Here is a 15320-nt window from a genome sequence, read left to right on the forward strand (position 1 = left end):
AAATACATTAAAAGGATCATACACTATTATCAAGTGGTATTTATTCCAAGGATGCAAGGATGGTTGCAAATCAATGCGATACAACACATTAACAAGATGAAGGATGAAAATCATATGGTCTAGGCAAAATGTTCCCAAATTGTGAAAACTTTCGCTTGTAGACCCAAAATATTAACATAAATTATTTTGTACTGAGGCAATAAACAATAACCATATGTACATACAGACACTTATGTAAAAGTGTATTTTATAGTATTAATCATAATGCCAAAAAATTAAAGCAATAATAATGAAATAGTTTGAATAAGTTAAGGCTCAGCCAATAATAGATTGCTTTGTAATCACTAAAATTGTGGTTTAAAAAATATTAGTTATATCCAAAATATATTCATTAATGTATGACTATAATGAGATCCTTTTTTTTTTTTTTTTGACAGAGATAGAGACAGCCAGCGAGAGAGGGAACACAAGCAGGGGGAGTGGGAGAGGAAGAAGCAGGCTCATAGCGGAGGAGCCTGATGTGGGGCTCGATCCCATAACGCCGGGATCACGCCCTGAGCCTAAGGCAGACGCTTAACTGCTGTACCACCCAGGCACCCCTATAATGAGAGATCCTAATTTTATTGTAATATGTAACTCATGCCTCATGCATACACACAGAAATTCACATACACACAAATGGATTATGCCAACATTTTAAGGATGGTTACTTTGGGAAAGTAGGAACAAGGATGTAGCTCATTTCTTTTTTATGACTTTTTGCATTTCTTGATTTTCTATCATGTAATAATGTATTACTTTGATAAAAAAGCAATGTGTTCTTGTGTGTCTATGTTGTTATAATGATCTTCTAAAATTTTCAGCAGGTTCATGTTGGAGGAGGTCATCAAGAACCTGTGACCACCAATTGACCTGTGAACTGGACCCCAGCAATTACAGCTCCTCATCCCCCCACCCTGTCCTTGGAATGTGCGATCTACTTGCCTTCACCAGGCTAGAAGCTGCCCATGGACACAGACTTGAAATAGTAATATGGTGTTGAAACCTTATGGATGTTGTATGTGACAGCCCAGGTAAGGCCTCTGTATAAATTTTAAGATTCTGGTGGTGGGTGTGGAGATCTACTCACAGTCTGCAGTTGCCCAAGACAAGCTATGTATGTAAGTACCGTTGGTTTTTTTGTTTTTATTTTTTTAATTTTTTATTATGTTATGTCAGTCACCATACAGTACATCCTTAGTTCCTTAGTTTCTGATGTATTGTTCCATGGTTCATTGTTTGCATATAACACCCAGTGCTCCATGCAATATGTGCCCTCTTTAATAACCATCACTGGCCTATCCCAATCCCCCACCCCTCTCCCCTCTGAAGCCCTCAGTTTGTTTCCCAGAGTCCATAGTCTCTCGTGGTTCATTCCCCCTTCTGTTTGCCCCCTCTTCATTCTTCCCTTCCTTCTTCTACCGATCTCCCTGCTATTTCTTATGTTCCATAAATGAGTGAAACCATATGATAATTGTCTTTCTCTGCTTGACTTATTTCACTTAGCATAATCTCCTCCAGTCCTGTCCATGTTGCTGCAAATGTTGAGTAACTGTTCTTTCTGATGGCTGAGTAATATTCCATGGTATATATGGAACACATCTTCTTTATCCATTCATCTGTTGAAGGGCATCTCAGCTCCTTCCACAACTTAGCTATTGTGGACAATGCTGCTATGAACATTGGAGTGCATATGGCCCTTCTCTTCACTACATCTGTATCTTTGGGGTAAATACCCAGTAGTGCAATTGCTGGGTCATAGGGTAGCTCTATTTTTAACTTTTTGAGGGACCTCCACACTGTTTTCCAAAGTGGCTGTACCAACTTGCATTCCCACCAACTTTCTCCGCATCCTCTCCAACATTTGTTGTTTCTTGCCTTGTCCAATTTTGCTATTCTAACTGGCATAAGGTGGTATCTCAATGTGGTTTTGATTTGAACTTCCCTGATGGCTAATGATTTTGAACACTTTTTCATGTGTCTGTTAGCCATTTGTATGTCTTCATTGGAAAAGTGTTCATATCATCTGCCCATTTTTTGATCTGATTATTTGTTTCTCATGTATTGAGTTTGAGAAGTTCTTTATAGATCTTGGATACCAGCCTTTTATCTGTAGTGTCATTTGCAAATATCTTCTCCCATTCTGTGGGTTGCCTCTTTGTTTTGTAAGTCCCGTTGTTAATTAAACTTGCCACCCATCTCTGTAGGGAGTTTGGTTTCAGATTCCACTGGGGAAGCTACAAAGGTTGTGAACTAACATCTAATTTACCTGTAAGAACTAAAGTGGAATAGCTACTTATGGTATAGAAAAAATAATTAACATATTAGCCTTTTACTGCAAAGACTAATAAATGATTCATTTTTAAGCACAGCGTATTTACTTGGGATTATTAGCACATTACCTTGTATGAACCCAGCCTATATCCCTGTTGTGAAATATAAAGTTTATGAAATTTGAACACTTCAAAAGTATTATTCCTGTTTACTAAGAGCTTTATCAAGACTCTCACATAAACGATTGTATAAATATCATCTCATTTTATACCATGAAGCACTATAGTAACAAAGTAAAATTATTCAGTTTTTCATATTGCAGGGTTGCAAAAAAAAAAGACCTCAATATTTATATGTTAAGGATTTAATGGATATTATATTTTCCTAATTTTCAGATGTTTTTAACACTGTTTCCATTACCTTCTCTTTGAAGTCTATTGCTAAATAAATGTGTTCATCTGGATGATATGACATGATGAAACTATACTGAGCTAAAAGCAAAACCCACAGACACTTAAGATGTACTTACTCTATCTCATTTGTCTTTCATTTAGCTAGAAATAGAAAAGACCCGCTCAGCAATGTCTCCATTTTTAGTCCATTCCAGTGTTAAGCATAGTATAAACAATGCTCATGAAATGGTACCTGCTGGAATCATTGACAGTGGAAGTGAAGAAGAAGTTAGTGATGTCAGCGGGTTGCACAGCACAAAATCTTAGGCATGGGTGCTCAGTAATACATGTTAAATGACTGAAAGGCTAACAGCTTTTTTAGTACTATACTTGAATATAGACATTTATTCTTGGTCTCTTCATTACTTTGTATATTTTATCTTTTGAAATAATAGTAACATGAAAATGTATTGAGGGCTTGCTCTGTGCCAGGCACCATTTTAAATGCTTTCCAAATGGGATCGTTTAATCTTCGCAGCAAGAGATCTGTGAGGTGGATCCCACTATGATCATACTCATGTTATACAGGATAACCCAAGAACAATGAGGTCACCTGATTCAACCCCCATAAAGGACATCTCTGGAATCTGAACCCGTACTCTGGACCACTGTCCACACTGTCTGAAATGGAACAGCAGCTGCCCTTTACCAGCCACCAACTCTTCTGTCCTCCTCCACATATCCCATCATCTTTTCAAACGATATCATCATCTAACAGTTTCAAGTTAAACCCACAGAGGAGATGAGAGATTTTATTGTTATTTTTAATTTTTTTAAAGATTTTATTTATTTATTTGTCAGAGAGAGAGAGAGAGAGAGCACAAGCAGGGGGAGTGACAGGCAGAGCAGGCAGAGGGAGAAGCAGGCTTCCTGCTGAGCAAGGAGCCCGATGTGGAACTCGATCCCAGGACCCTGGCATCATGACCTAAGCTGAAGGCAGATGCTTAACTGACTGAGACACCCAGGTATCCTGAGATGAGGGATTATAATAGCTGCAAAAGATTTGCAGAAACTATTTCTTCTGCTCCTGGTAAGTAAAAATCAGAAGGAATTGTCTAGACAGTGACCCCCTGCTTTCTTTTCTCTCCTCTCACATTCGAAAGCCCTAGTGACAGGTAGGACCCAGGCTTTTAGATTGTATGTGCAGGTTTCCAAGCCTCATGCCTAGAAAAGTGCAAGGTTCCCATGTCCAGTGGCTTCTCTGCCTAGAGGATAGGACACCGTCTAGTGCATACACAACTGCAAAGGGCTGACCATTCTTCTGGTTTTGTAATTGAAGTTTTAGATGTCCATGGTTGGGCTTGAGAGTCTGTGGCTTCATTGAGTTTGCTAGCCTGTCACTGTTTACAAAGGTGGAATTGAAGAACAAGATAGAGCGCAGCTGCAACGTTGAATGCAGTGTCCCACGTAAATGCTGTCTTGCTGTGGAATGCAATTTACACTATCAGGGCTGCCTTGTAAAGCAGCAAGCCACACCTGCACCAACCTCGTCCTATCCAGCCCATTTCTCCTTTCCCTTTTTATTAGGTTCCAGTTGGCTTAGATTCCCCTGTATGCAGCTTAAGCCCTAAAAATGCAAAAGACCTCTGCAATGGAGAGCTCTGAAAACCATATAAAGCTAACATGTTATGAAATGGAGCTTAGTTTAGTTTCCTAATCTGAATTCTATCTCACATAAAGCCCAAATTCAGTCTCTCTTCAACCTGTGGAAGTTTTTATTTTATTTTTTTATTTTTTTGTAGTTTCAAGTTTTTCTTTAAACTCCAGTTGTTTAGCATGTAGTATAACATTAATTTCAGGAGTAGAATTTAGTGATTCATAGCTTATAGAAACCCAGTGCTCATAGAACCCCAGTGCTCATCACAACAAGTGTCCTCCTTAATACCCATCATCCATTTAGCCCATCCTCCTGCCCACCTCTCTTCCTGCAACCCTCAGTTTGTTCTCTATCGTTGTGAGTCTGTTTTATGGTTTGCCTGTTTTTTCTCCCTATGTTCATCTGTTTTATTTCTTAAATTCCACATATGAGTGAAATCATATGATATTTGTCTTCCTTGCCTTATTTCACTTAACATAATATATTCTGGGTCTATCCACATCATAGCAAATGGCAAGATTTCATTCATATACATACACACACACACTTTATACACACTCACACATACACTTTATACACACATACACAAACACACACACACCACATTTTTATCCATTCATCAGTCGATGGACATTTGGGCTCTTTTCGTAATTTGGCTACTGTTGATAATGCTGCTATAATCATCAGGGTACACGTATCCCTTTGAATCAGTATTTTTGTATTCTTTGGGTAAATACTTAGTAGTCCAATTGCAGGATCAGAGGGTGTTCTATTTTTAACTTTTTGAGGAACATCGTACTGTTTTCCAGAGTGGCTGCACCAGTTTGCATTCCCACCAACAGCATAAGAAGGTTCCCCTTTCTCTGCGTCCTCACCAACATCTTTTGTTTCCTGTGTTAATTTTAGCCATTCTTATAGGTGTGAGGTTGTATCTCATTGTAGTTTTGATTTTTGATTTGTATTTTCCTGATGACCAGTGATGAGCATCTTTTCATGTGTCTGTTAGCCATCTGGATGGCTTTTTTGGGAAAATGTCTATTCACGTCTTCTGCCCATTTCTTAACTGGATTATTTGTTTTTTGGGTGTTGAGTTTTGTAAGTTCTTTATAAATTTTAGATATTAAGATATGTCATTTGCAAATGTCTTCTCCCATTCCAAAGGTTGCCTTTTAGTTTTGTTGATTGCTTCCTTTGCTGTGCAGAAGCTTTTTATCCTGATGAAGTCCCAAAAGTTCATTTTTGCTTTTATTTCCCTTGCTTTTAGGAGATATATCTAGTAAGAAGTTGCTACAGCTGATGTCAAAGAGGTTGCTGCCTGTGTTCTCCTCTAGGATTTTGATGTTTTCCCGTCTCACATTTAGGTCTTTCATCCATCTTGAATTTATTTTTGTGTGGTGTAAGGAAGTAGGCCAGTTTCATTCTTGTGGCTGTTCAGTTTTCCCAACATCACTTTTTAAAGAGGCATTGTTTTTCCCATTGGATATTCTTTCCTGCCTTATTGAAGATTAGTTGACCATAGAGTTGTGGGTCCATTTCTGGATTCTCTATTCTGTTCCATTGATCTATGTGTCTGTTTCTATGCCAGTACCATACTGTCTTGATAACTCCAGCTTTGTAATGTAATTTGAATTCTGGAATTTTGATGCTTCCAGATTTGCTTTTCTTTTTCAAGAGTTCTTTGGCTATTCAGGGTCTTTTCTGGTTCCATATAAATTTTAGGGTTGTTTGTTCTAGCTCTGTGAAAATACTGTTGGTATTTTGATAGGGATTACATTAAATGTGTAGATTTCTTTGGGTAGTAGAGACATTTTAACAATATTTGTTCTTCCAACCCATGAGCATGGGATATTTTTCCATTTTTTTGTGTCCTCTTCAATTGCTTTCATAAACGTTCTATAGTTTTCAGAGTACAGCTCTTTTACCTCTTTGGTTAGGTTTGTTCCTAGCTAGGTATCTTATGGCTTTTGGTGCAATTGTAAACAGGATTGATTCCTTAATTTTTCTTTCTACTGCTTCGTTATTGTTATATAGAAATGCAACAGATTTCTGTACATTGATTTTGTATCCTGTGACTTTACTTATTTTGTGTGTTAGTTCTAGCAATTTTTTGGTGGAGTCCTTTGGGTTTTTTTAATATAGAATATCATGTCATCTGTGAAGAGTGGAAGTTTTGACTTCTTCTTTGCTGATATGGATGCATTTTATTTCTTTTTGTTGTCTGATTGCTGAGGCTAGGACTTCCAGCACTATGTTAAATAACAGTGCTCAGTGTGGACATCCCTGTCTTGTTCCTGACCGTAGAGGAGAAGCTCTCAGTTTTTCCCCATTGAGGATGATATTAGCTGTGGATCTTTCATATATGGCCTTTATGATATTGAGGTATGTTCCCTCTATCCCTACTTTGTTGAGGGTTTTTAATCACAAATGGATGCTGTACTTTGTCAAATGCTTTTTTTACATTTATTAGAGGATCATATGGTTCTTATCCTTACTTTTATTAATGTGGTATATCATGTTGCTTGATTTATGAATATTGAACCACCCTTGCAACCCAGGAGTAAATCCTACTTGATTGTGGTGAATGATTCTTTTAATGTACTGTTGGATTTGATTTGCTAGCATTTTGTTGAGAATTTTTGCATCCTTGCTCATCAGGGATATGGGTCTGTCATTCCCCTTTGCGGGGGGCTTGTCTGTTTTTGGAATCAAGGTAATGCTGACCTCATAGAATGAATTTGGAAGTTCTCCTTCCATTTCCATTTTTTGGAACAGTTTGAGAAGAATAGGTATTAACTCTTTAAATGTGTGATAGAATTCCCCTGAGAAGCCATCTGGCCCTGGAGTTTTGTTTGTTGGGACAGTTTTGATTACTTATTCAATTTCTTTGCTGGTTATTGGTCTGCTCAAGTTTTCTATTTCTTCCTGTTTCAGTTTTGGTAGTTTATATGTTTCTAGGAATTTATCCATTTTTTCCAGATTGCCTAGATCATTGTGAAACAATCTTCCAGATTTTTGGCATATAGTTTTTCATAATATTCTCTTACAGTTGTTTGTGTTTCTGTGGTGTTGGTTGTGATCTCCCCTCTGTCAGTCATGATTTTATTTATTTGGATCATTTCTCTTTTCTTTTGGATAAGTCTGGCTAGGGGCTTATCAATTTTATTAATTTTTTCAAAGAACCAGCTCTTGGTGGGTTCTTTGTTTGTTTTTATATCATTTATTTCTGCTCTGATCTTTACCACTTCCCTTCTGCTGGCTTTAGGTTTCATTGGTTGTTCTTTTTCTAGCTTCTTTAGGTGTAATGTTAGGTTGAGTATTTAAGATTTTTGTTGCTTCTTAAGGTAGGCCTGTATCACTATGTACTTCCATCTTATGACCGGTTTTGCTGCATCCCAAAGGTTTTAGATCACATGTTTTCATTTTCATTTGCTTCCTTGTATTTTTTTATTTCTACTTTAATTTCCTGGTTGACCCATTCATTTTTTAGTAGGATGTTCTCTAGTTTCCTTGTATTTGTGGTCTTTCCAAGATTTTTCTTGTGATTGACTTCAATATTTATAACATCATGAAAAGATGCATGGTATGATCTCAATCTTTTTGTACTTGTTGGGGCCTGATTTGTGACCCAGTACATGCTCTATTCTGGAGAATTTCCCATGTGCACTCTAAAAGAATGTGTATTCTGCTGCTTTAGGATGAAATCTTCTGAGTATATCTGTTAAGCCCATTTGGTCCAGTGTGTCATTCAAAGCCATTCCTTCCTTGTTGATTTTTTATTTAAATGATCAATTCATTGCTGTAAGTGGAATGTTAAAGTCCCCTATTATTATTGTGTTATTATCGATGAGTTTCTTTATGTTTATTATTACTTGATTTATATATTTGGGCGTTCCCACATGGGGCATAAATATTTACAATTGTTAGATCTTTTTGTTGGATAGACCCTTTTATAATGATATAGTGTCCTTCTTTATCTCCTGTTATAGCCTTTGGTTTAAAATCTAGTTTGTCTGATTAAATATGGCTACTCCAGCTTTCTTTTGATGTCCATTGGCATGATAAATGGTTCTCCATCCCCTCACTTTTCAATCTGCAGGTGTCTTTAGGTCTGAAATGTGACTCTTGTAAGCATCGTATAAATGAGTCTTGTTTTTTATCTGTTCTGGTACCTTGTATCTTTTGATTGGACTTGATTGATTTAGTCCATTTACATTCAGAATAATGACTGATAGACAGGAATTTAGTGCCATTTTATTCCTTGTTTTGACAATATTTCTAGAGATTTTTCTCTGTTCCTTTCTAGTCTTTGTTGCTTTTGGTCTTTCTGTCCCACTCAAAGAGTCCCCTTTAATATTTCTTGTAGGACTGGTTTAATAGTCACAAAGTTCTTTAGTTTTTATTTGTCTTGGAAACTCTGTATCTCTCCTTCTATTCTGAGTGACAGCATTGCTGGATAAAGTATTCTTGGCTGCATATTTTTCCCTTTTAGCACATTGCTACTCTCCTGTGGCCTGCAAAGTTTCTGTGGAAAGATCTGCTGCTAACCTTATTTGTCTTCCCTTTTAAGTTAGGGACTTCTTTTCTCTTTCTGCTTTTAGGATTTTTTCTTTATCTCTATATTTCACAAATTTAACTATGATAGATCTTGGTGTTGGCCAGCATTTGTTGATTTTGATGGGAATTCTCTGTGGCTCCAGGATTTGAATGTCTGTTTCCTTCCCCAGGTCAGGGAAGTTTTCAGCTATAATTTCCTCAAATAAACCTTCTGTCCCCTTTCCCCGCTCTTCTTCTTCTAGAACTCCTATGATATGGATGTTATTATGCTTTATAGAGTCACTGGCTTCCCTAAGCCCACGTTCATGATCCAGTATTTTTTTTTATTTCCCTCTTCTTTTCAGCTTCATTTTTTTCTATAATTTTATCTTCTTTATCACTTATTCATTCCTCTGATTCTCCCATCCTTGTGATTATTACATCTACTCAGTTTCAGATCTCAGTTATTGCATTTTTCATTTTGGCCTGACTAGTTTTTGGTTTTTTTATGTCTACAGTAAGGGCCATCCTGATGTCTTCCATTTTTTTCTCAAGCCCAGCTAGTATCCTTATGATTGTTACTTTAAATTCTGAATCAGGCATATTACTTATATCTGTTCTGGTTAGATTCCTCGCTGTGACCTTTTCTTGTTCTTTCTTTTGAGATTGATTCCTCCCTCTTGGCATTTTGCCTAGGTTTCTGTTTTCTTCTCTGTGTTAGGAAAGTCTGTTATGTTTCTTGCTCCTGAGAATGATGGCTTTATGAAGAAGAGGTCATATTCTTTCCAGGGCCTGATGCTTCAGGGAGTATCTCTGGTGTATGGCGTGTGTGCTGTGCTGTTGTGTTTTGGCTACTCTTTCCCTCAGGTCAGTCCTCTGCAGTTTTCTCCTTGCTTGCAGTGGGGAGTGTTTGGACCTTGGCCAAGTGTGGTAAGTTTTAACTAGGTGTGCTCTGCTCTGCTTGTCAAAAGAGAACTGATGCTCTTCCCACTAGAGCTGAGGTTTTGCAGCACTCTGTGGTCAGTAGACATGGTACGTGCGGGGGTTTTGCTGGTCTTCTGGGGAAAGGGCCCACTCCTCTGGTTCTCAGGCACACTTGCCTGAGGAAAGCAACACCAACAGAGTTGGGGTGGGGGGGTGGGGATTGGTGTAAGTGGTTTAGGCCACCACTGCTGGCACTGTGCTGCTTACTGAAGTTAGTTTATACTAAGGGGTCAGGGGATGGAGCCAGCCAGTTCCCTAGTCTCTGAAGAGGAGAGTTTGCACCTGCTGCTGTCAGAGAAGCCCTCCCAGAAGAGTGAACACTCTCCCCTCATGTGTCCAGGGGACCCTCAGATCGCTACCTTTACCCTGTGGGCGTCTGGGCTGTGTGCCTGCCCAACAGCGTAGTGCACCTGTGTTCTATCCCAGGCAGGCTGGCTGAGTTTTAAAACTCCAAACTTTGGGGACCTGTGCTAGTTCTCTGGGAGAGGGTCTCCCCACGGTGGGACTGATTCAGGTTGCCCCAGAAGGGCAGTCACACCAAAGTGCAGGGGTGTGGAGTTCGGAGTAAAGCCTAGCAAAGAGCCAGTGTCCATGTTAGCTGCCCTCAGCAAGGTTCTCTGCGCCTATGCTGAGGGGTGGGAGAAGGAAATGGTGCCCACAAGCTCTTTTGTCCCAGGAGAGGCAATACTGCCTCTCCCAGATGTGCTTCAAAAAGTGGGACCATCTTTCTCTCCCAGTGAATCCCCAGGGGTCATCTGCCTCTGGGCTATCTACCCTCCTATTCCACAGGAGCACTGTAGCTCCCTCAGGGATTCATACCAGCAGACCTCTAAAAATCCAGTCTTTGAGCCCTGCTGGTTGCAAATACTCATGAAAGTCAGCCCCTCTCATTTTTCCAGTCACTGGCTTTGTGGATCCCCTGTGCACTCCTCTCTCTCTCTCTCTCTCTCTCTCCCTCTCCCTCCCTCCCTCCCTCTCCCCCCCCCCCCTCTGCAATCAGGGCTCCCTCCCCTCCACTGCACCCATGGTCTGTTTTTCCCCCAAACCACATCTCTGCACCTCCTGCCTTCCACAGTGTGGCCTATTCTCTCCCTGTAATTGTGCAGTTTGTTCTGTTAGTCGTTAGATTGATTTCTCGGGTATTCAGAATGATTTGATATTTATCAAGCTGGGCTTGAGGGATGGGGCAAGCCTAAGGTCCTCCTGCTTCTCCACCATCTTAGCTTCTCCACCTCTTTTCAACCTATGGCACTTTTTGCCCTTGCTGAATGATTGGGAAATCTGAAAACAATCCACTGAATGTTAAGGAACAATTATGTTAACAATTATTCATGCTTATATCAACTGGAAATTATTCTGCATCATATAACATGCTAATTAAACAGAGACATGTTGTTATAATTAGAGATAATATGCAAACTCCTAGATTGTAAAAGAAAGAAATACTGTAAAGGAAGAATTGAGGATATTAGGTAGTGGGGAAAAGATTAGCATCTCAAAGGAGAGAGAAGGTAAACCAACCATGAGCATTTGCAGCATATGAAGCAGTGTGCAGGTGTATTTTACTTTGTTTAAATTCGTTGATACTAACTGCTTTTTAAAACATCTTTATAGATTGAATTTTCACTTGAATCAGATTTAAATTCTAATTTCTGACTGATATAGTTGGGAACTATTAATTTATGAGAACTAATTTTCTTTACCGGTCTGAAGCATGCCTGATTTTAAGAATCACATGGGTCTCTTGTTAAAAACACAGATTTCTGGGCTCTTCGCCATAGATACTACCTAAGGATTAGATTCCAAAATTCTGGATTTTTTCTTAATATTTATTTTGAAAAAACTTCAAATATATATTTTTATCTAGATTCACCAGTCATTAAAATAATGGCTAATTACTGGATATATGGATGGATGGATAGATAGAAATAGGCCCTAATAATCTTCATTACGAATCCCTAGCAGCTCAAAATTCCCAGACTTACTCTAGAAAGTAACAATAAACCTTTAGTCAGAAAAACATTACTCTCAGCATGTAGCTGTTAAAGGATCTTGTTCAATGTGAAGTAATGTCATACATCTGAAAACATGTGTTTAAACATATACGTATCATTTAAAGAATAAAAGCCCATCTTCCCTGCCCTTAAGTATTAGAATGTTAGCAGGAAATTACAGTCTCTTTTCCTCATCACTCCTCCACAGGTAACCATTGACTGGATATTGTGTTATTAATTCCCTCGCTTTTCTTTAGACTTAATTTCATGTATATATCTGAAGAAATTATTTAGTTTTCCTGCCTTTGAACATAAAAAATAAAATCCTACCATATTCTTCAATGACTCTTTTAAAAAATTTACTTATTTATTTTAGAGAGAGTGTGTAAGCATGAGTTGGGGGAGGGGCAGAGGGAGAGAATCTTCAAGCAGAAGATTTACTGCTGAGTGAGGAGCCCAACACAGGGCTCAACCTCATGACCCATGAGATCATGACCTGAGCTGAAACCAAGAGTTGAATGCTCAACCAACTGAGCTACCCAGGTGCCCTCAGTGACTTAATTTTTTTTGCTCAATATTGTATTTTTGAGATTCATCTGTGATGACAGACATTGTTCTGATTTGTTTCCACTGCAGTGTACTGTTATATGATTATACCACAATTTATTTAGTCTACCACTGATCTACCACTGATGGATAATAAAAATGTTTTCAGTTTCTCTTCATATGAACAGTGGTATCTAGAACATTCTTGTGTCTCTCCTCTGTGTACATGTATAAGACTTGCTCAAAAGTATGTACCTATGGATGTCCAGGATTGACAGTCCTAGAAAGGTATCATTGTTTTTCTAAATACCAGGGATTCTTATCATTGGAGAGTAGGACCAATTTCCTGAACTTCTTTGGCTGTCCAACAATTACACACACCAGTTTTTTGGTGGGATCCAGAATATTTTTACACCTCTTGAGACATTTACTAGTAACTCAGCCTTAAGGGACAGAATGGAGATGGTCCAAGCCTTGTTGGTCTCTTTGCCCCATACTTAGTAGACAAACATTTGAGCTGGGAATCTGTATACTGGCTTATCTCATGACAACATTCTTGGGTCAACTCAGTATTCATAATGATCACTCACATGCTCTTCTAATGCTCCCTTCACTTATTCTACATGAGTGATTTTCCACTCCACTTGAACAACACAAATGACCACACTCTAGATTCTGATCAACGGGATGTCGTAGTGGAAAGAACATGGGCTTTGGATTGAGAAGTAATTGACTTTCATGGGCTTGATCATTTAATAAGCATATAGTAAAGTTGCTTTATTTCTCTAAGGCTATTTTCTCATCTATAAAATTGGGGTAATAGTTTGTATCTTAGAGGCATGCTATTATAATTAGCAATAATATACAAATTGCTTGGCCCTTTACCTTACCCTCAATGTGCTTTCATTAAATTATAGTCTTGGTTGATATTGTTCTCCTTGTTATTTATCATCACCCTCAGAAATCTGGAAATACTATAATCCCTTTTTTTGATGATAACCTCATTTTTTTCTGCCTGATTGTATCAATTAAATCTGCACACACACCCCTTAAAAATTTCATCTGAACTTCTAGTTTCCTACCATGAGTTGTTCTCATAATGTTTGCATATAAATATGTTTTGTTCTCTGGTCTTAAATTTTTTTTTGAAGAATGGGATCGTATATAGACATACTTCATTTTATTGTGCTTTGCAGATACTGCCTTTTTTTTTTTTAACAGATTGAAGGTTTGTGGCAATCTTGTGTTGAACAAGTCTATTTTTGCCATTTTTCCAACAGTATTTGCTCCCTTTATGTCTCTGTGCCACATTTTTGTAATTCTCATAATATTTAAATATTTTTTATTATTATATTTGAATTGCTTCAATCTCATGATAAAATTTTAACAGATGAGAGTTGCTTCTTATGGGTGAGCAAAGAAACTGGTTCCTTAAGACGGAATCTACTCCTGATGAAGATACTGTGAAGACTGCTAAAATGACAAAGGATTTATTTTTTTTTATTTTTCTTTTTTGTTGTTGTTTTTTTAAATTTTTTATTAAGTTATGTTAGTCACCATACAGTACAACCTTAGTTTTTGATGTAGTGTTCCATGATTCATTGTTTGTGTATGACACCCAGTGCTCCATGCAATATGTGCCCTCCTTAATACCCATCACCGGCCTATCCCAGTCCCCCCACCCCAAAGCCCTCAGTTTGTTTCCCAGAGTCCATAGTCTCTCATGGTTCATGCCCCCTTCTGTTTACCCCCCCTTCATTCTTCCCTTCCTTCTCCTACCGATCTCCCTGTTATTTCTTGTGTTCCATAAATGAGTGAAACCATATGATAATTGTCTTTCTCCGGATTTAAAATATCACATAGGGGTGCCTGGCTGTCTCAGTAAGTAGAGCATGCAACTCTTGATCTCGGGGTCATGAGTTAAGCCCCACGTTGGGTATAGAAGATTACTAAAAAAAATAAAGGAACTTAAAAAAAATAAAATATAACTTCGTTGGTAAAGCAGTGGCAGGATTTGGGAGGATTGACTCTAATTTTGAAAGAAATTTTACTGTGGGTAAAATGCTACCAAACAGCATCAAGTGGTATAGAGAAATCATTGGTGAAAGGAAGAGTCAGTTGATGGGTCAAACTTCTTTATCTTAAGAAATTGCCACAGTGACGCCAACAGCCATCAACAGCAAGACAGGACCCTCCACTAGCAAAAAGATGATGTTGGTCTTAATTTATAAAGATGACTGACAACATAGAAAGATTAATGCCTTTGAAAGAAAAGCAATGGTACAGTTCCCTTAGAAATGAGAGGCAAGGCACACAACGCAGGGCCACAGGAGGAACACCACATTTTGATCAGGAAAAAGGAGAAGCTAGAAGAGCAGTTAGATCATGGCCATTATTGGGGTTTAGGGGGGCCATGGTAGAGGGGTGAAGGCAAGGCAGGGCAGGACAAACCACTGAGGATTGGCTGGTTTGAATAATTTTGGCACAGTCTAGGCCATAGGAATAGCTCCTAGTTACCTGGTTGGTACCTGGCCCTGGGAAGACTAAGGCAAAGGAATATTATCTCCTGAGGTGTAGAGGCCAGACAAAGGAAGAGGTAGGGCTTTGGAGCAGTTAGTTTGCATATCAAAGGCATGCTTCTATCAGAGCCCTTCGCTATTTCTAAGAACTGGCTAGCCCTGAGAGGGGTAGTCTCTCCCAGCCAGAAAATTTTGTTTTTTAAAATGTAAAGACATCTTTCATAATAGTAAATTAATAAACCCACACACACAAATAATACATTTTCTGTCAATTATTTACCTTCTTTTGGTCTCTTCTTAAACCAAACATGCCTGTTTTGAGCTTTTGATTCCTACCCTCCCCAGTCCCCACCATTTCCCCACCATCTTCCTCTCTAGTTCA

At 38.5% G+C, this 15320-nt stretch overlaps 1 long non-coding RNA gene across 7 annotated transcripts in view; it reads left to right on the plus strand.

Moving 5' to 3' along the window:
* Positions 1-15320, plus strand: part of LOC123000922 (uncharacterized) — a 72022-nt gene that overhangs the window by 9696 nt on the left and 47006 nt on the right. For 5 of the 7 annotated variants that reach the window (XR_007189133.2, XR_007189134.2, XR_008960595.1 and 2 more), the window contains one exon: positions 864-1073. This is a non-coding gene — a long non-coding RNA (uncharacterized LOC123000922). The remainder of the gene's footprint in view (positions 1-863; positions 1074-15320) is intronic. The other 2 variants (XR_008960596.1, XR_007189140.2) reach the window with 1 other exon arrangement.

This window comes from Ursus arctos, unplaced genomic scaffold, assembly GCF_023065955.2.
Source record: "Ursus arctos isolate Adak ecotype North America unplaced genomic scaffold, UrsArc2.0 scaffold_20, whole genome shotgun sequence".
Lineage (NCBI taxonomy): Eukaryota > Metazoa > Chordata > Mammalia > Carnivora > Ursidae > Ursus > Ursus arctos.